At 33.8% G+C, this 20,658-nt stretch overlaps 1 long non-coding RNA gene across 1 annotated transcript in view; it reads right to left on the reverse strand.

The window, feature by feature from the left end:
- Positions 1–12,421: 12,421 nt before the first annotated feature.
- LOC143538689 (uncharacterized) overlaps positions 12,422–20,658 on the reverse strand; it is a 164,379-nt gene continuing 156,142 nt past the window's right edge. The window contains exon 2 of the long non-coding RNA XR_013136293.1: positions 12,422–12,480. This is a non-coding gene — a long non-coding RNA (uncharacterized LOC143538689). The remainder of the gene's footprint in view (positions 12,481–20,658) is intronic.

Consider the following 20,658-nt stretch of genomic DNA (forward strand, 5'->3'; position numbering starts at 1 on the left):
GGAGACCTATCGTTTACGGTTTTCTTTGTTTACACTTGCACAGATGTTTTCTCGTTTTTGTGCTCAATTGGGAGCACGGATTGAACTATGAACTATGAGCTATGATCTATTTAGGCTTGATCACAATCTGATTGCACCCTTGTTAAACACCAGACATACACGTGTTGCGCGCAGATTTATTGTTATCTATGTATTGTATTAAACTTGATTTCTCACCAACACGCAAGTGTTTGACGTTTATTTTAACACATGTTCAGGTTTGCAGTAGCTGTTTTGGAGCTTGTGGACACATAGGACGTTTTTACTTTTGGACCTAGATTAAAATGTATCAAGACAAGTTGTTACTGTTCGAATATTTTGATTTATAATATATTGATTTATGTTGGTTTATTTATATCTTATGTATACGTTGCGCATGCGTGAATGAATATATTTATTAAATATTGACACCCAATAGTGTCACGAGTAATGAAACAATATGTGGCGCCCCGATGTATAATCCGCCTTTGGTCGGGGTGTTACATTAAGCGCTTAACGTAATTGGCTAAACAGTTACATTCTTTATTGTGTTTTATTGCTTTTAAAATTTCTAGTTGGGTGGTGTAACATTTGTCAGTGTTTCATATTCATATTTGTATTTGTATTCGTTAAACCGACTCTTTTAGTCATTTCAATGTATTTATTTTTGTGATTTATCATGTTATATCAATTTCAATGATTTAAAGTTCGTATCCGTTCATATTATGTTCGTAGTGTTCAATTAACAAATCTCTGAGTCTATAAAATAATCAAAATTTCAAACTATACGAGTATAAACGTAAACAATCCAAAGATATTAAAGTATATCAAGTTTCAATCTAGTTATGTATATTGATAAAGTTCAAGGTTCAAAGAGTAAATAAAGTTTAAAAACAAAACATAAAGTTATTTAAAGTTCAGGGGTTAATTATGTAAATTGTATTTAAATTATAATAAAATAATATACCTATCCCTTCCCCCATCCCCACCACGTTTTTCTGGCAGAAAACCCACTAGCGGCGGCGTTTTTCTGGCGAGAAACCAAACAACGTTTTAACCTCTAAACGGTCCGTTAAATCATCCCAAACGACTTCTCAATTAACGATAAACATTATTATGTGATTAATTTCGTCATTTAACAACCAATTAACTAGTATTAATCACTAACCCATCGGATTATAATCAAGATCCTATTAACTCGATTTAAACACCAAACGATCCAAATGAAACTTTAAATAGGAGGCTAAGCTTCGTCTACACCTGCTGCAAAAATAAAATTACATAAACAAACACTCTTTAATCATCAAATCGTTCGTCAAAGTTAAATTCCGGACTAGCTCCGTTTACCATCATTCTAGCGACAAATCAAGTAAGTAAAATATGCATTCGTATTGTTTTTGGCCGTCTAACAAAATCCCTAACTTAGGTTCAACAAACATGGAACAAATTAAGAGAATTGAATCTAGTGTTTGAATGAAGAAGATGAAGTCAAAATGATTTTACCTATATTTAATAGTTTCCATCTTTTAAACACAAAACAGGTTGGTCTAGTGGTTAGTTCATTTTATTGTCGTTATAAGGACCCGGGTTCGAACCCGGGTTTGTGCATTTTTATTGTATATATTTATAAAGGCTTTATTTTATTTATTATAAACTAACTATATTTTTATAAACTACTATAAATCAAATAAAATCATTTTTAAGTTAAAGAAAGATTGTTTAGATTATTTTTAGCCTTTTCATCCAAACACCAAGCCTTTACAAACTCGAAATGTTCTTTAAAACTCGTAAAATAAATATATAGATGTAGATATATAATATCGTTGTAACATTATAAATTCTAAACCGGCAAACGTTTATACTAAAATATACCGGTAACGATAAAATCCCGTAAACATTAATATATTCAAATTTAACATTAATCTCATAAGTAATATTATAATAATAAACCATTAAAATTCGTTAGACGTAAATATTAATATACCTTAAAAATGTGTAGAGTATATATATAAATAATAACGTATGAACCTTAAAACCGACAATTTATTTCCGTAATTAGTTAGTAATTCTCGTGTTTCTTATCATTTTAGCTCGTAAGATTCGATCCTTTGGTTTCATATAACGCGCTTACTGCTTTATTTTCAAGTTGTCTTACAATTTCAAATGTGAGTTTCTCACACCCCATTTTTAGTATTTTATTACTTTTGGGGGTAACATATGTATCCTACAATACCCAATTACTTATGATTTTGCTTACAAACTACAATTCGTTACATGAACTTGTGTGTTTACTTGTTACTTGCTCAAAATTACTTGCTCGTTGATTACTTCAAGATAGTATATATGATCATGCCCCCCCCCCCCTTTGCGCTCAAGACCTTGTTGTTATGAGTGGAAAAGGGCCTCATTATCCAAGTACGTTGGTTGTTACCATCGGGAAAGGACCTTATTTGCTTTTCACAAGTTTTTGTTGGTGCATTTTGTGACCGTCGTTATGCAATTCTGACCAGCGGAGACGAAGTGGTGAAGTTAGAACAACTTCATTAGGACAACTTCGCCTACAGCCCAAGCCCGCGAAGTTGGTTTATTTATATATATGTGTGTCATGTTTAGGGTTGTTAATTCATAGAAAGTGAGAGTATTTGTGTAGCCGTCATTGTTCAGAGAAAAAGAAATAGAGAGTGTCGTGGGCAGACCCGAGGTAGAGCTCACCTCGGGTCGGCCGTGTTTTTTGTATTTGTTCGGTATGTAACGTGGTTTGAATATTATATAAAGGATCTGCAGATTCGTTTATCCCATTCGTGTGTTTGTTTATGTGTAATCGTGTTCTTCGTCTCTAACACCATAACACTCTGTTCCAGAGTTTCATTTAAAGAGGGAAAAGAAAAGAAAGAAAAATATGAGAGAAAAGAAAGGAATCTATGATATTTTGTCTCGTGTTCCCGAGTTTAATGAAAGGAAAGAAAAGTCTACATTTTATGTGTTCCCTAGTTAGAAGGAAAAGAAAGGAAAGTTACAATTTTACCATTATATCCTTAGGTTACTTCCTAGTGTCCATTACTCGTTTCTCTAAAACATAAAATTAACGATCTGAACTCGAAATATAGCTCATGAACATTCGAGCTCTTGTTTACATATATATGAATTTGCTAAAAAGGGAGGTTCAAAAATAAAATTCCCAAATAGAAAGGAGCAATTTCAATTGCAGGACCAAACATGAACCAGTTTAAGGATTCATGAAAATCAGAATCAAATCCACCATAACTTCAACTACATAATCAACATCAAAACATATATTATGCCCTAATTAATAATTAAATCAAGAAATTTAACAAAATCCTCTGGTCAACATGTGTAAGTTTCATAAAGTTTACATGACCAGTTTACTAATCTGCAATCAACATCTCACAAACAACTGAAAACAAAATCAAATAATTGATTCGATCGTGATCGTGTATGCTTGAAGCCTTGAACAAACGAATAATTAACAGAACAAGATGAAGAACTACCTTACCTCAGGTCGTTAGAGGACAGAATTTCACGAAGAATATACTCATTTGGAGATGATAAATGGAGATTGAGGCAGAGGGAAGGTATTTCGTGTACTCGTCCCGTCGATCACCTCCTCTCCTCTTCTTCCTTTTCTGTGGAGTACTCTGATGATGAGGATGAACAGCTGGTTGGAGAAGATTAGAATTATTTGACCTAAATAATATCAGGGTAATATTGTAATTATAACCCTTTTCTTTTCCTTTCCCTCCTATTCTCTCCAATTTGGAAATAAAGTAAATGGCATCAATTTTACCCCTTTTTCCTTTCCTTTCAATTCCTTTCTTTCCATTATAAAACTCTGGAACATCCCTTTCCCCTTAAATTCTCCCACTTTCATTTCCTTTCTCTCCAAAAATCAACTCAAGAACAAAATGTAAATGAGTCTAGGAGGATTCAGCACTCCTAGACCTCGTGCGGATCTCGTATCGATCACCATCCCACCGGGGACTTACAGTTTTCATGGATTTGTATGATTTTTATGTATTAGATCAAACTGTGTGAACTCAACAACTAATAAGTTAGTTAACATTATTTTATACATATGTTACAAGTATGCTTATTAGAGGATGAAACATGAGAAAACACTAGACATAGGGTTTTTAATAAAGTGTTATACATGTTTCATTTCCTTGTAATTTCTTATTTGCAAAAGAACTTGTTATTTGAATCATCAATGAAATAATGATAATATTGTCACCTAATAGTGTCATATGTGTTTTGAACAATCTGTACGTCGCACCCGGGCGTATTCCGATTTAGCGGGGGTGTTACACGTGGAAAACCATGGGATACCATGGGCACACCAACTGTTCATTTGCACAATTTGTTTTATTTGCGATATTTTGTTGGAGCATTATCATCTATGGTGATACACGAAATGCTTCAACTACTTATGTTTACATTCATTTACTCGTTGTTTAGTTTGGTCGGTTAAAACTCCATGTAACGCCCATGGGCAACAAACTCAATTTATTGTTGATATGTTATTTAGCTGGGCCAATAAAATGTCATGGACAAGCTCATGGGAAGCCCAACTCACACATTTCTTTTGTTTTGGTATGCTAACAAGTTGGGAAAATAAAATGCCATTGAGAGCTCAGGGAAACCCAACACATCGAAGAATTGTTTATTTGTTTGTATATTTGATTTCATTTGAAACAATCTATGATTTGATTTAATTACCCAACTACTCAATTACTCAATCACATTTGAATCAAGACTTACTAATTCGATCTATTTACATACTCAAAAACATTTTTATTCTCATGATTGAACACAAATCATTCACTCATCAAGACTCAGTTATCACAGGTCAATTTAAACACTTTATATCTTATCATTGGATTGGTTTTCTCATAATCATCTCATCACATTCACAAGTTATAAAAATGATAGACATTCTATTTTGGTTTTCATATATACATCTCATCCTATTTTTAAACTATCAAATAATTTCAATATCATTATTAGACAGTTTAATAAACAAATGGATTTCTCATACTCATGATATCACATATTCAACTATCAAATATATTTCAAATAACTCATTGATTATCAAGTAAATTCTAACTTACCCTTAAGTTATAAATAAACACTAGCATAACATAATCAAATTTCTCTTTCCTTAATAACTCATATGAAATCCACAACTTATCAATCCTCTCATGAAATCTCAACGTATTTAGCCATAGAATGTTTTCTCAACATCAAACAACATCAATCATTTAATTTCTATAACTGTCTTATGACCACATATATAGTCATGGAGATAGCTCCTGCGATATTTAAAATATAAACTCAATTTCCAAAACATGAATACAATCAATTCAATCATGTTCATTAAGTTCCTTGCTGATCATTTCAATTCATTTACCCATACTCATCCTCATAAAAACAACAACAAGCTCATGTTTACCAAACTTACCCCAATTAGACTTTGTTTTTTTTACAACTCGTTCAAGTCAACCTAGTCAAGCAATTTCAAATCAATTAATCCCAATTATCAAGTTTTTATATATTCAATAAATCAAGGTGTTTTAAATCGTGATCAATCAAATCAATCATAATTAAGTTTCTCAAAGAAGATTTTTATTGTTGTCGTCATTCTATCTAAACATACTTTGTCTTTTCAGTCATACACTATAGCGACTTTTATTTAATTTTGGTAGTAAACAATTTTTTTAACTAGAATAATTTATCCTTTTAGTGTTTTAGCTCATGATTAAAATTTATCTTATCTCTCAAAAGACAACTGCCTATGATACCGTACTCCTAGTATATTTCTCGTCCTCATTCATCATAATCCGTCTCAATATCATATATAAGGAATCCTTTCCTTTCCGACTTTTAAGATTTATGTTCTGTTACCAAAAGATGTTTTGAAAATTTTAATATTTTATCAAAACAACTCAAGAATTCAATTCATTTTTAGCAATATTTTATACAAATATAATTTACGGATCCGGATAGTGATCTTTCAAATTTTCGGATATTTCGGAAATCCGAAATATCCGAGTTATATATTTTTTAAACTAATAAATTTGTATATAAATGAATTTAGTTAACCTTTAACCTTCGTCAGCTAGTGACTTTAAAATACAAAGAAAACCTAAAACCATTTTCAAGTGTTCATCTACCCAGACACCAATCTCCATCTCAGATCCACAATCTTTACCATCCAAACTCCACCACCAACCACTAAATTACTTGCTGCAACTTCACAATTCACCACCATCACAATAACATTTCTCCACCTTGAATAACACACGTCCAAATTCAAAACCAACAATAAATATCTCAGATGCGAAACCACTTTTTCATCTACGTCATGGTTGTCGGATTGGTAGGTCACAACCTCCTCCTCCATCTCAGCCATACTATAACCCCCTTCTCAAATCTATCTCCCTTTTGGACCTTTTCTTTTTATTTCTCTACTTGATTGGGGCTAAATTGGGTTCAATTTTTTTTGGGTTTCAACGTTCGGATATCTGTTTTGTTATCTGAACGGATATCCGAAATTTTAGATACAGATTCGGATAGTGAAATCCACTATCCGAAATTTTCAGATATCCGAAACTTCGGATATTCGACTTTGAACACCCCTATGCATACGTAATTACCAATGTCCTCGCATGGAAATCATAGTACGTACAATCGTGTGTCATGATCTGGAACCAGAAGTAGTAGGGTAATGGTACAAATGTTAAGACGATAAAGACATGGTGGATATGCCGCTGATATATCCTATATATAAGTTCTCTTATGAGATTTTCATATGTAGCGTTGCACCGACTACACGAAGTTCCACGTTATGACTGTAACAACTCAGATTTTTATATTATTTTAATAATCGTTACCCGGCCCGTTTTATGTTCGAAAAATTTTATCAATTAAAATTTCCGCGTTCGTCGAGTAATTATTATATTATTCTTAGTGGTTTATTATATATTTTTTATATTTAAATTAACTTTCAAAATATTGCAAAATTAACCTTAAAACAAACTTTAACCTGTTAATGTATCCATTTCCAAACTTCAGGGACCAAATTGTAAAAAACTAATAATATTATAATATGCTAACCTATAACCCGTTTACCCACTATCCGATCCAAACCCGTGAACCGTATAATAAACCCGTTTACCCAATATCCTAGCTTGGACCTCAATCTTCGCGTCTAATATGGAAATGGAATCAATGTTTATGTTATTCATTCATTATTTGGCCTCACCGACATGTTTAATTAAGAAACGAAATCAAATCATTTGTGTTTAGCCTAATAATCAAGCCGGCACTATCAAAGAATCAAACCACTATATATGTTTGTTATTAACTCAATTAAGCGGGGATAAACGATCCAATACTCATCGTGAATCAAATCCTACGCTTAATTACGACTTAACAACCTGATTAATGTGGATCCCAATCGCGTCATGAAGTCGTCATATATTCATCTAATCGACCATCAACTGATTAGAGTTGGGGGTAATCATTATGTCTTTCTGAATCGTCCTTAATCCAATTCCAATAACCCTAACAATAATCAATAAATAATATACCAGATTAGCGAATTTGTAAAGCTAGGGTTCTTATGGGTTTGGGGGATTTAAGCAGTAATGCTTCTACATTTTTATTCTTGGGTTATAACCATCTTGTAACATCCCAAAATTATGAAGAATAAATAATTAATATATTATTTATTTATGATGGAAAAGTGTACTTGAGTTAATAGAAAAATAATAAAGTAATAAAAATGGAATGATAAGTAGGCTAATTAGATGGAAATAATTATGGACCAAAGAGAAAAGATGGGCCTAAGTTCCATGTGCTTAAGGGAGTATAAATACCCATTAAACCTTAATCCTTTCCATTTTCATCCGTCTCTACACCATAGCCTACACCATCGAAAACACACACTTCTCCAATTCCCGTTTTTGAGAAAACCTACCACAAAGACACAATGATTATCGAAGATTTAACTGTCGGTTTGGTCTCAAATTTTAATTGTATGTTCATGGAATATAAATGAAGATTCCCAATGATCAGATCTTCGATCAGAGGTCGGGAAGTCTGGTTTTTATCAGCAAAACCGTAACAGCTAAAAATGGAGTTTTCCGGAAACTGTTTTAGTTTTCCGGCGATTGTAGTGGCGGATTCCGGTGGCGGCAGTTGGCGGAGCTGGTAAATCCTGGCGAGAAGGTTCCGTGGCAGCTTGAATCACTCAAATCGGAGTTCGTTTGATAGGGTTTTGGGCTTCTCGAGTGATTTCAAACAAAAATCTTAAAGGTACGTTTTTGTTAAAAAAAACTTACTTTTCGTGCACGCATTTGCATGAAACTTGGTAGGATGATAGACCGGGTCATGATTATTGATAAAGTAATGAACTTGATAGTAAACGGGTTAGTTGTTTCGTTTCGGGTAAAACGAGTAGTGTTCGATTTGTGAAAAGGGCGGGTAAACGAAGTCGGTCTTGCATGAAACTTGGTAGGATAGTAAATCGGACCATATTAAATGAGAAAAATGTAAACTTAATGTTAAAAGTCGACTTGAGGAATTCGTAAGTATATACGGTTCACTTAGAAATCCTAGATCTAGCTTAAATACGTTAAAACCAATAAAGGTTCAAGCTTTATGGATAAACGGACTAGATCTTAGTCAAAAACTGGAAATGGAAATGTTTAAAAGGCGATATGATACTATGATAGGAGATTGGATGTTAAAATATGTAGTAATAATGATAATAAGAGCATAAGTACCCAACAGTGGGTGCATTCGAACGAAACGAGTGTTTGAACGGAATGCATTCGAATGGTATTCGAATAAAGGATTCGAATAGAAAAGAAAGAAAGAAAGAAAAGAAGGAGAATACAAGTTTCGTTCAATACACGTTTTACTTGAATACAAATTCCTTCCCTTCTATTGCAAGCCTATTCAAGTGCAATCGGTTCGAATGCAATTATATTCAAACACAAGAGTATTCGAATGCAATGAAATGTATTCGAATACAGATTTATTCAAATACAATGGTATTCAAATACAAAGAGTATTCGATACAAATGTATGTATTCGAATAACAGAGAGGACATCCGAATAGAATAGACCAGACTTAACTGTTTTGCTGAAATCTAAATAATGCGATTAGGGCAAGTATTGATACACATAATTAATGTATAGTGAGCCGAGCCCAGTTAAAGAGAGGAATAACCTTTAACGGCGATCGTAACAGGACACAGGTGAGTTTCTAGCCCCATTTCCTTGTTATGTATTCGGGGCTGTGTGCATACTCAATGTGAATAGTTAATACACTTACCTTAAGTGGTAAGTGTATGATATGTGAATGTTTATGAATGATATATGTATGAAGTACATGATATGTGAATGTGTATGAATGATATATGTATGAAGGGTATGATACGTGAATGTGAATAAATGATATAAGAATTATGTATGGAAGTATTCTATGAAAAGGGCATGCGAAAAGATGTATGTATGATTGGAGAGAAGGAAAGGGATCAGACCCTAATAATATCTGAGATAGAGAAGTAAGGGATCAAACCTTAATAATTCCTAGATATAAAGGAGGGGGTTTAGACCCTAATAATATCTGAGATAGACAATGAAAGGGAGATCAGACCCTAATAATATCTTAGATAGAAAAGGAGAGGGATCATACCCTAATAATATCTGAGATAGACAAGGAAAGAGGGATCAGACCCTAATGATATCTGAGATAGAAAAGGAAAAGGATAAAGGAAGGGATCAGACCCTAATAATATTTGAGATAGAAAAGATGTAACAATTCGGTTTTTCCAATTTATATTAACTCGACCCGTTACTATATTCGGGAAATTTATCCAAGAAAAATATCGCGTTTATCGAGTAACTTATCTGTTATTATATTAATATCTAATTAAATATATACTATATAACTATAACTTCCAATAGATTACAACTTTTACCCCAAACTAAATTTTTACCTCATTATGTTTCCACTTCCAATCTTCAGGGACCATACTGCAATTTCTATTATAATTATTATATTAAAACCCATCCTGGACTCGTTTACCCAAGATCCGAACCCAACTCGTGACCCGCTTATACAATTTCGTTTCTTGGACAACAATTCTCGCACCCGATATAGAAAGTGAATCAAGAATCATGTTATACTTACCATCTTAGGCCTAACCGACAGTGTAATTATTTTAAAACAATCGTTTGTGATGCGAATTTCTTATTATAGTTAAGCCGTCATACCTAGAAAATCATTATACATAATAACGAGCTCTGTAATTCAATTCAAGGTGTACGCATAACCTTTAGGCCATCGCCAATCTTTCCACTAAGTCTAATTATATAATCGAAGTCGCAAGGTGGTGTTTCTGGATCTCAGTCTAGCCGTAACCCTTGGTCCGTCGTCTGCCCCTTTCAGATCATCAATAGAAGTAATTGATCATATGGTTTGAATCGCGTTAATGCCCTGATCAAAAGCCCTAAGTTTGTTTGGATTAATTTTACTCAGATTGATCAATTGAATTTTCTAGGGTTCTTGGGTGGGTTGGTTGATCTACCTTTCTGTTTATATATTATTTTTCGTACATAATAAACAACTAACTGGTTAGCACAGTTGGTTGTGGCTGTGTCTCCGGTGAGCCGGCTGCCAGCGCAGGTTCGATTCCCGGCACCCCATTTCTTTATTTTTGTTATGTTTTAAACATATATTAATAAATCAATCATTTTAAATATTATTATTAATATTAAATATATAATAATTATTCAGTATTTCCTTTAAAACCGTCATATTAACAAGTTGTTTTCCGAATTTTGGTTACACGCCATATAAATGTTCATAAATATGCAATAGATATTTTTTAAATTGATAAAAGTCTTAATATATAAATATATATATAAAGGAGTTTTATCTACTATGATCTTGATAATTAATATATTTATAAAATAGTTTAAGTTTTTATAAAAGTTCAGTATTTAATATGTATCTTCGGATGCATATATGAAAGTAAGTGTTTGTATGTATTGTATGTTGCCTGATTAACTATAGCTCACTCAGCGTAGCTGACTTTAGTATGCACGCAAATGAGTAGGATGAGGCAGCTAGCTTGAGAAGGGCACATGGCAAGAAAATAAAAAGCTGGCATCCGAAAACTTATAATGTTTTAATTATGAAAGACAAAAGATGTTTGTTTGAGACATGTTTATGAAATGATATGAAATGTTAAAGTTTCATTTAATCCGCGAAAGTTTTAATTAACTCTGATATTTAGAACTGTGTTTATGAGTAAATCCAGCACCAAAGTAGGGCACCGGGACCGGGGCCTTACAAGTTGGTATCATAACATAAGTTCTAGAGAATTAAGCATCCTACATGCTTAGACTCGAACAGAGACTGAGAGTTAAGTAAGAAAAGAAAGAAGATGTTGTTCAAGAAAGCCATGTGTTTCTCAAGCAAGCTCGGTAACGGTAAGTTGCATGAATAATTTCATGTAAAGATTTAGAAATATATGTACATGCATGTTAAATGAAAGTGGAAGAATATGTGATGTTAGCTTAATTGCTAAATAAAGAATGTGTGTATGCTAGCTTAATTGCTAGGGAAAAGAATGTAAGTTATATAGATGTTTGCATGATTGTGTAAGTTGTAGCAACTAGCACAAGTGAAATCATGAAGGGAAATATGTAGTACCTGAGGACTAATGTAAAGAGTTAATTACACTTGGCCAATGTCATTAACTACTTACATTACGAATCATGTGCTAAATAATTCCTAGAGTGATAACGTTTGTGTTTCCTTAAAGATAAGATAGATGACTGATACGAAGAAGGTCGTACTGGATGCTGTGGTAACACAAGTTCTAACCAGACACTCTTTTTGAAGAAGGTGACAAAGAGATATATAAAAGTAGTAGGACTTCAACTTTAGGAAGTAATGAAGAAGGATCACCCTTGGAGCTTGTAGTCAAATAGAGTGGAGTTGCTAAATTGTTTCGCACTACAATGCCAACAAAGTTCGCTGAAGCATCAAAGGCAGCCCGAACTGGGAAGTTTAAGTGGAAGCAACATGTGAGATGCAAAAATAAGCCAACTAGAATGAGTCAAGACATGAAGTATGCCTGCAATAGTTAATTCCATAAGGGAACTTGATGGGATCGTGAGTAACGAAGAGAATGATGATAAAATCAGAGATGATCGAGAAGGACGGGTGAATGTCAAGGCATCCTAATTGAAAAGGAATAAAAGGACGAGGCTACATAGTGTAGCGAATATGAAAGGAAGACGCTAAGAAGAATGTAGTTGTGGACCTGAGAATTTATGGAAGAGACCACTAGCGATACTTTTGTTAAAGTATGAGAATGGTTAAGAATTGTAAGGTAGAACTAGAGGGACGTGAGTTCCTTGTTACTCTTTATGATTGACCTTAAGAGATTTCGATGTCGTTTGGGAATGGGTTTGACGTTTGAGTTTAAAGCTCGTATAGCATGTAAGAGTAAGTTGATAAGGTTTAAGTCTTTGGATGGTGGCACAATGACAGTTTATGGTATTAAGGAAAGTTCAAGGGTTAACGTCATTATGATGATAAAAACTAAAGGTTTGTTAAGGCGAGGGTGTAGTGCCTACCTGGTGTATAATGTCAAAGCTACGGTCGAGACGAAAGAAATGAAAGATGTTCCTGTAGTGTGTGACTAACCAGAAGTGTTACCAGAGGACCTTCCGGGGTTACCACTGGAATGAAAGATAGAATTCCAGATAGAGTTAATACCAGGAGCACAGCCCGTCGCGAAAGCACCTTACCGCCTGGAACCATCCGAGATGAAAGGGTCAATGTCAAAACAGCAAGAGCTCCTCAACGAGGTGTTTTAATGCCAGGTATTTCCCTGCATGGTGTACCGGTGATGTTCGTGAAGGAGAGAGACAGGAATATGAGAATGTGTACAGATTATTGTGAGTTGAACAAGCTTACAGTGAAGAATAGACATTCGTTGCCACAAATTGATTATTTGTTAATCAAATGCAAGGTGCTAGTTGGTCATCAAAAATAGACCTCAAAGCAGGCTATCATCAGTTGAGAATGAAAGAGGCAGACATCCCTAAGACAACGTTTCAGACATGATATGAACACTAAAAATTCTCGTGATATCGTTGGGATTGAAGAATGCTCCAACAGCATTTATGGTTATGATGAATAGGGCATGCCATCCGATATTAGGACAAATATATCATTGCCTTCACAGACGATAGTTTTGATAAGTCTGACCATGCTGAACAATTGAGAAAATTGTTGGAAACGTTGAAGAAGGAGTAACCGTATGCTAGGTTTTCAAGGTGTACCATTAATACATGTCCTAAGAGTTTGGATATCTCTTCAAGCAGAAAGAACGGAATACGAGGCAAGAAGATGGGTAAGGCTAATAAAGGATTATGATTGTGAAAACAAATATTAGCCTGGTGAGGCGAACGAGATCGCTGACGCGCTAAGTCGTAAAGTTAAAGAGGTTATCACCACGATTAAGTTGTATAAATTAGTTAGCACTTCGGATTTCATAAGCGAGATCTGCGAGACACAATAGAATTTATAAAGAATGAGAGTAAGATGAAAAAGAAAAGAAATGAATTATCGGGTTACATAGAGATTTGAATGATAATACTTATGATGTGAGAATCAGATTTGGTCGCATGTGGATTCGTTAGACATGCGAGATCCACTAGGATATAACAAGACTTGTGGATAGACTACTAGTGGCCGAGTATGGAAAACACAGTGATATCATATGTCAGTAAACGTTTGACTTGCTTGCAAGTCAAGGCAGAACCTTCGAAGCTTCATGGAAAGGAACAACTATTAGAAACACGAGAATGGAGATAGGAATGCATCGCTAAGGATTTCATAACTAAGCTACCATGTATAACTAGAAACCATGATACTATCAGGGTGATTGTGGACTATTTGAAGAAAGGTGCTCACTTTATATCAATACGATAAGCTATCTCGTCAGAAATGTTAGTTAAGGAGTTTATTAGCAAGATTGTGACAAGGCATAGATTGTCGTTGTCAATTGTGTCAGACATAGATAGTCGGTTTACGTCGAGGTTTCAAAAGGAAGAATTTGATTACAATGAAGGCAGATACTGATGAAAGTGAAACCCTTAAGTATAACTCAAATGAAGACGAGTCCATGGTATGTGATAATTGTGGAAGAACATGATACTTTGCCTACACAGACAAGAACAAGTGTTACGAAGGTGAAACCGGCAGTAATGCAGCAAGAGGATGAAAGAAACCAAGGATAAAAGATGGAAAGACATGCGAGGAAAGCATGGATATGGTTTAAACTCAGGGTGCAAACGAATCGAGCCGAGCCCGAGCTTAACTAGGCTCGAGCTCGGCTCGTTTAACTTACACAGAGCTCGAGCTCGAGCTCGGCTCGTTTCGAGCTCTATTTTCAAAGCTCGAGCTCGACTCGTGAATGGATTTTGAAGCTCGAGCTTGGCTCGGGCTCGGCTCGTTTACTATTTATCAATTATTTTTTATATAATTATAATTATTATTTTTTTCTATTATAATTTTATGTATAAAAGAATATATATTATTTAGTTATTTTTATTTATTTTTTCATAACATTATTTTTATTAATTAATAATTATTAAATATATATTTTTTAAAAAAAATATAAATGGCAGGCTCGTTTAGGCTCGCGAGCTGGATCGAGCTCGATAAGTGAAGCTCGGGCTCGGACTCGTTTTTAAACGAGCTTATTTTTAGGCTTGATCTTGGGCTCGGGCTCGATAAAGCTCGGCTCGAATGAGCTTTTTAACGAGCCGATCTTGAGTAGTTCATGAGCAGCTCGGCTCATTTGCACCGTTAGTTTAAACTTATGTTTATTTGAATTGAGTCTTAACACGACTTATTAGTGTTGTGAAGGATAATCATATGATCATGAGAGGTAAATCATCTAGACCTATAAAGACAAAATGGTATTATGAATGTCCATATGAATGACAAAGCATGCCTAGAAAGAAAGTCGGTTAATATCAATAGTTATGATATATCAGGCAACCTGATCTACATCTTGACTAGTCAAGAAAAAGGAAGATGTATCATCATGGACTTCACGATCAAGCTACCTTGGACAGCTATAACTCATGAACCCTACATGTTGATGCAGAGCTGAGAATGAAAGAAGGTTCAAGTGGTGACTTAAGGAGTTCTCCGACAAGTTATGCAATGGATGTGCAAAAGAATTTCAAGAAGTGTTCTACCTTAAGGGACGGACAAAGGGATTTCAAGAAATAATCATTAACGAGAAACTGGAAATGTTTCCTTATGTTTTTAACGTATTGCAAGCATTATATTTTCTAAAGGTTGTAATTGGACTGAGTGGTCATTCAATGTTAAGTGTAATGATAGTAAGTGCAATGTTTCTATTTAAAGGACAAGAAAGGAGAGCCTTCTTGTGGAACTGATATGCACTTGCAAAGTCTGGATAAGGAAGCTTATCATCGAGGACTTCATAGACAAGCTACCTAAGAAAGCTAAAACTAATTAACATCACTCGTTGATTGTAAGACAAAGGATAAACCGGTAAGTCAGGAAGCTAAAGAAATGATGTGAATACAGGAAGTATTCCTTTTTACAAGGACTAAGTAGGTATCGAGGACGAAACCTCTTATAAGTTGGGTAGACTTGTAACATACTGATATTTCGAAGAATAAATAATTAATATATTATTTATTTATGGTGGAAAAGTTTACTTGAGTTAATAGAGAAATAATAAATAATAAAGATGGAAGGATAAGTACGCTAATTAGATGGAATTAATTATGGACCAAAGAGGAAAGATGGGCCTAACCATGGGCTTAAGGGAGTATAATGTCACACCCTAACCTATGGAGGAAATGTTGGGGCGTGAACTGATTGTCACAGCTCACAAGATTACTATCTTGCAACATTATAAGTTTCAATATCTATTTAATAATTTCAAATAAAACAATTACAGTTAAGTACATCAAGTATAACGAAATTACAACAATGATTAATTAAGTTTGTATCCTAAAAAGCATCTCTACGTGATCTTCATCTTGCTAAACAACAAAGCTGATAACCTGCAAATGCGTATAAAATATATTTTTGTCAACAACACATGTTGAGTGAGTAAAACACCAGTTTAAGACACAACAGTTATAGTATATGATATATAAAGAAAGATGCAAACTGTTCCTGTGAGACAAACAGTTAAACCATAGCACATACACAAATAATCAACCATAAGGAAAGGGCTAAACCGTTGCCATGCGAAAGGGCATTGGTTACCAAAAATGAGGTGTCGGTGAAACCATTGCAATGCGTCGGACGCCGGCCACTACGACGGTCGTATGATCATACTAGACTGAGAATATGTTGGAGCTCTCCGAATGCGGTTCAAATAAAGCAAGTAAGCAAACAGCAAGTTAGGCATAAACCGATATACACAAAAGGATTAAACAGTTGCGATTTTGAATACTAGATAATAGATAAATATGATACGATACGCATATGTCCCCAAAAAGGTTAAAAATAAGTAAAAGGGGGAGTGATTACTCACCTGATAAGAGGAACAAAATTAAAATGATGTGCGAGAATGATGAACCCTTCGGGATGCACCGACAAGGACTCCTAATTAATAATATAATATTAGTTAATGGAAAATTATATAATACATATAAAGAATTTTAGGGTTTCAATTGATTTAAGTTTGGCTGTGATTAGAACGTTATTGACTAAACGATTGATTCCCATAATAATTATCGTTGCAAAGATTAATATTATTGATTACCATTTATTTATTAAAGTTGTTACTTTTAATATTTATAGAATTACCTTTATTCACTTGATATGATATATACTCAAAATTGTAAACTAATAACTTAGATAACTAAATTTGATATATAAAATATACTTTTAGTTATCCGAAAATAATAAAATACAAGTATATAAATAAATTATCATAATAATAATGGATAATTATTTAGTTATAATATGTAAATATATAAATAATTATTTTGTTTAGATCTTTTAATACAAATCTATTTAATACGTTTAATATATATAATGTATATATGTTTATATAAAATAAATATAAGCAATTTTATAAAACGTTAAATGACAAGAAACATGGATTAAAGTGTCGGGTTTTATATAAATAAAGAGGGTAAGTGTTAGTATTAAAATATACTTATAATGCATACATGTATATATATATATGCGTAACGAAAGTTTTTTTAACGAGATTTTGACGAACAATGTAAATTAATGATGTCAGTTTTCATAAGAGATTGTTTATTTAATATATAAAAATAAAATAGTTATAATAATTTAATAAATATCCAACCCATTAAAAGAACAAAAAATAAAAATAAAATACCAAACCGCGTCCAGGGGTGCTCGAACCCGCAACCCCTGGCCGGTTCAGTGAATTACACCCACACTACAACACCATGCGTACTGGGGATGCTGGTTGTATTCAAACGCAAACAAAAATCAAGAATACAGTTGGGCCAATTTCCCCCAAATTGAATAACCCTAAATCACAAAAATGCTCAATCCGTTTGATTTCGCTTAGTTAACCATGAGGTTAATATAGGATGAAGAACGATGAACTGTAATACATAATTAATTACCTCATTAGTTGTTAAACAGATGGTTAATTGATCCAACAATTGCCGGCCAAACGCGGACCAAGAACACCCCATAAACGCTAAATATAACCCGATTATCTATGGGGGTTTTAATGACGAGGGTTGGAGGAAAGGATCTGCAAGTTTAATTGTATTTTGGTGTTCATTGTATTGTATATTGATGAACGGGTTTAGGAAGGTCAATACGCGGTATAACAGATCAAGTTTCCTAATTACGATTGTCGGTAAGGACGTTTTTGGTATGATAGAATATTACAATGATCAATTCCAGAAATGCTACGAGAATTAAGGGCCAAGAAAGAAAACGGGTATACGGGTTTAGTGAAATGGATCGGGTTAAGGGTTAATGGTTTAAGAGTGTAATAAACATATAATATATATATATATATATAGTTTTCACTTTTGTCCCCAAAGTTTGGAAGTAGATACATTAACGAGTTAAAGTTTGGTTTAGGGTTAATATTGCAACAATTTGAAAGTTAATCTACATATAATAAATATATAATAACCCATTAAGAATAAAATAATAATTACTCGATAAACGCGGTAATTTTTTTTTTTTTTTTGATGAAATTTTCCGAACCTAAAACAGGTCGGCTAATGATAATTAAAATAATAAAAATCCGAGTTATTACATATAAATACCCCTTAAACCTTAATCCTTTCCATTTTCATCCATCTCTACACCATAACCTACACCATCGAAAACACACACTTCTCCAACTCCCGTTTTTAAGAAAACCACCCACAAAGACACAGCGATTCCCGGAGATCAAACTGTCTGATCGATCTCAATTTTAACTGAGTGTTCATGGAATTAAATTGAAGATTACCACCGATCAGATCTTCAATTAGAGGTCTGGAAATCTGGTTTTTATCGCAAAACCATAACAGCTAAAAACGAAGTTTTCAGGCAACTGTTTCAGTTCTCCAGTGACTGTAGCGGCGGATTCCAGTGGCGGCAGTTGGCGGCGCTGGTAAATCTCGGTGAGACGATTTTGTGGCTGCTTGAATCACTCAAATCGGAGTTCGTTTGATAGGGTTTTGGGCTTCTCGAATGATTTCAGACAAAAATCTTAAAGGTACGTTTTTGTTAAAAAAAAAAAGCTTACTTTTCGTGCACAGATTTGCATGAAACTTGGTAGGATGATAGATCGGGTCATGATTATTGGTAAAGTAATGAACTTGATAGTAAACGGGTTAGTTGTTTCGTTTCGGGTAAAACGAGTAGTGTTCGGTTTGTGAAAAGGACGGGTAAACGAGTCGGTCTTGCATGAAACTTCGTAGGATAGTAAATCGGACCATATTATCTAAGAAAAATGTAAACTTGATGTTAAAAGTGGACTTGATGAACTCATAAGTATATATGGTTCACTTAGAAACCCTGGATCTAGCTTAAATACGTTAAAACCAATAAAGGTTCAAGCTTTATGGATAAACGGACTAGATCTTAGTCAAAAACTGGAAATGGAAATGTTTAAAAGGCGATATGATACTATGATAGGAGATTGGATGTTACAATATGTAGTAATAATGATAATAGGAGCATAAGTACCCATCAATGGGTGTATTCAAACGAAACGAGTGTTTGAACGGCATTTATTTGAATGGTATTCGAATAAAGGATTCGAATAGAATAGAAAGTAAGAAAGAAAGAAAGGAAGAAAGAAAGAAAAGAAGGAGAATACAAGTTTCGATCAATACACGTTATACTCGAATAAGAATTCCTTCCCGTCTATTGCAAGCCTATTCGAGTGCAATCGTTTCGAATGCAATTATATTCAAACTCAAGAGTATTCGAATACAATGAAATGAATTCGACTACAAAGATTATTCGAACACAATGGTATTCGAATACAATGATGTCCAAATGCAAATGTATTCGAATAACAGAGGGGACATCCGAATAGAATCGACCAGACTTAACCGTTTTGCTGAAATCTAAATAATGCCATTAGGGAAAGTATTGATACATATAATTAATGTACAGTTAGCCGAGCCCAGTTAAAGAGAGGAATAACCATTAACGGCTAACGTAACAGGATACGTGTGAGTTTCTAGCCCCATTTCCAAGCTATGTTTTCGGGGCTGTGTGCATACTCAATGTGAATATTTAATACACTTACCTTAAGTGGTAAGTGTATGATATGTGAATGTTTATGAATGATATATGAATGAAGTATATGATATGTGAATGTGTATGAATGATATATGTATGAAGGGTATGATACGTGAATGTGTATAAATGATATAAGAAGTATGTATGGAAGTATTCCATGAAAAGGGCATGTGAAGAGATGTATGTATGATTGGAGTGACGGAAAGGGATCAGACCCTAATAATATCTGAGATAAAGAAGTAAGGGATCAGACCCTAATAATATCTGAGATAGACAAGGAAAGAGGGATTAGACCCTAATAATATCTGAGATAGAAAAAAAGAGGGATCAGACCCTAATAATATCTGAGATAGACAAGGAAAGAGTGATCAGTCCCTAATAATATCTGAGATAGAAAAGTATAGGGATCAGACCCTAATAATATATGAGGTAGATAAGGAAAGAGGGATCAGACCCTAATGATATCTGAGATAGAAAAGGAAAAGGATAAAGGAAGGGATCAGAACTTAATAATATCTGAGATAGAAAAGATAGTATGTATGTAGAATGGAAGTATGTATGTATGTATGTATGTATGTATGTATGTATGTATGTATGTATGTATGTATGTATGTATGTATGTATGTATGTATGTATGTATGTATGTATGTATGTATGTATGTATGATGTATGGAAGAAAGGTAGTAAGTAAGGTATTTAATATGTATCTTCGGATGCATAAATGAAGGTAAGTGTATGTATTGCATGTTGCCTGATTAACTAGAATTCACTCAGTGTAGCTAACTTTT

The sequence above is a fragment of the Bidens hawaiensis genome, unplaced genomic scaffold (assembly GCF_021521415.1).
Source record: "Bidens hawaiensis isolate Kalapana, Puna unplaced genomic scaffold, B.hawaiensis_p1.1 tig00011664_1, whole genome shotgun sequence".
In the NCBI taxonomy this organism is placed as follows: domain Eukaryota; kingdom Viridiplantae; phylum Streptophyta; class Magnoliopsida; order Asterales; family Asteraceae; genus Bidens; species Bidens hawaiensis.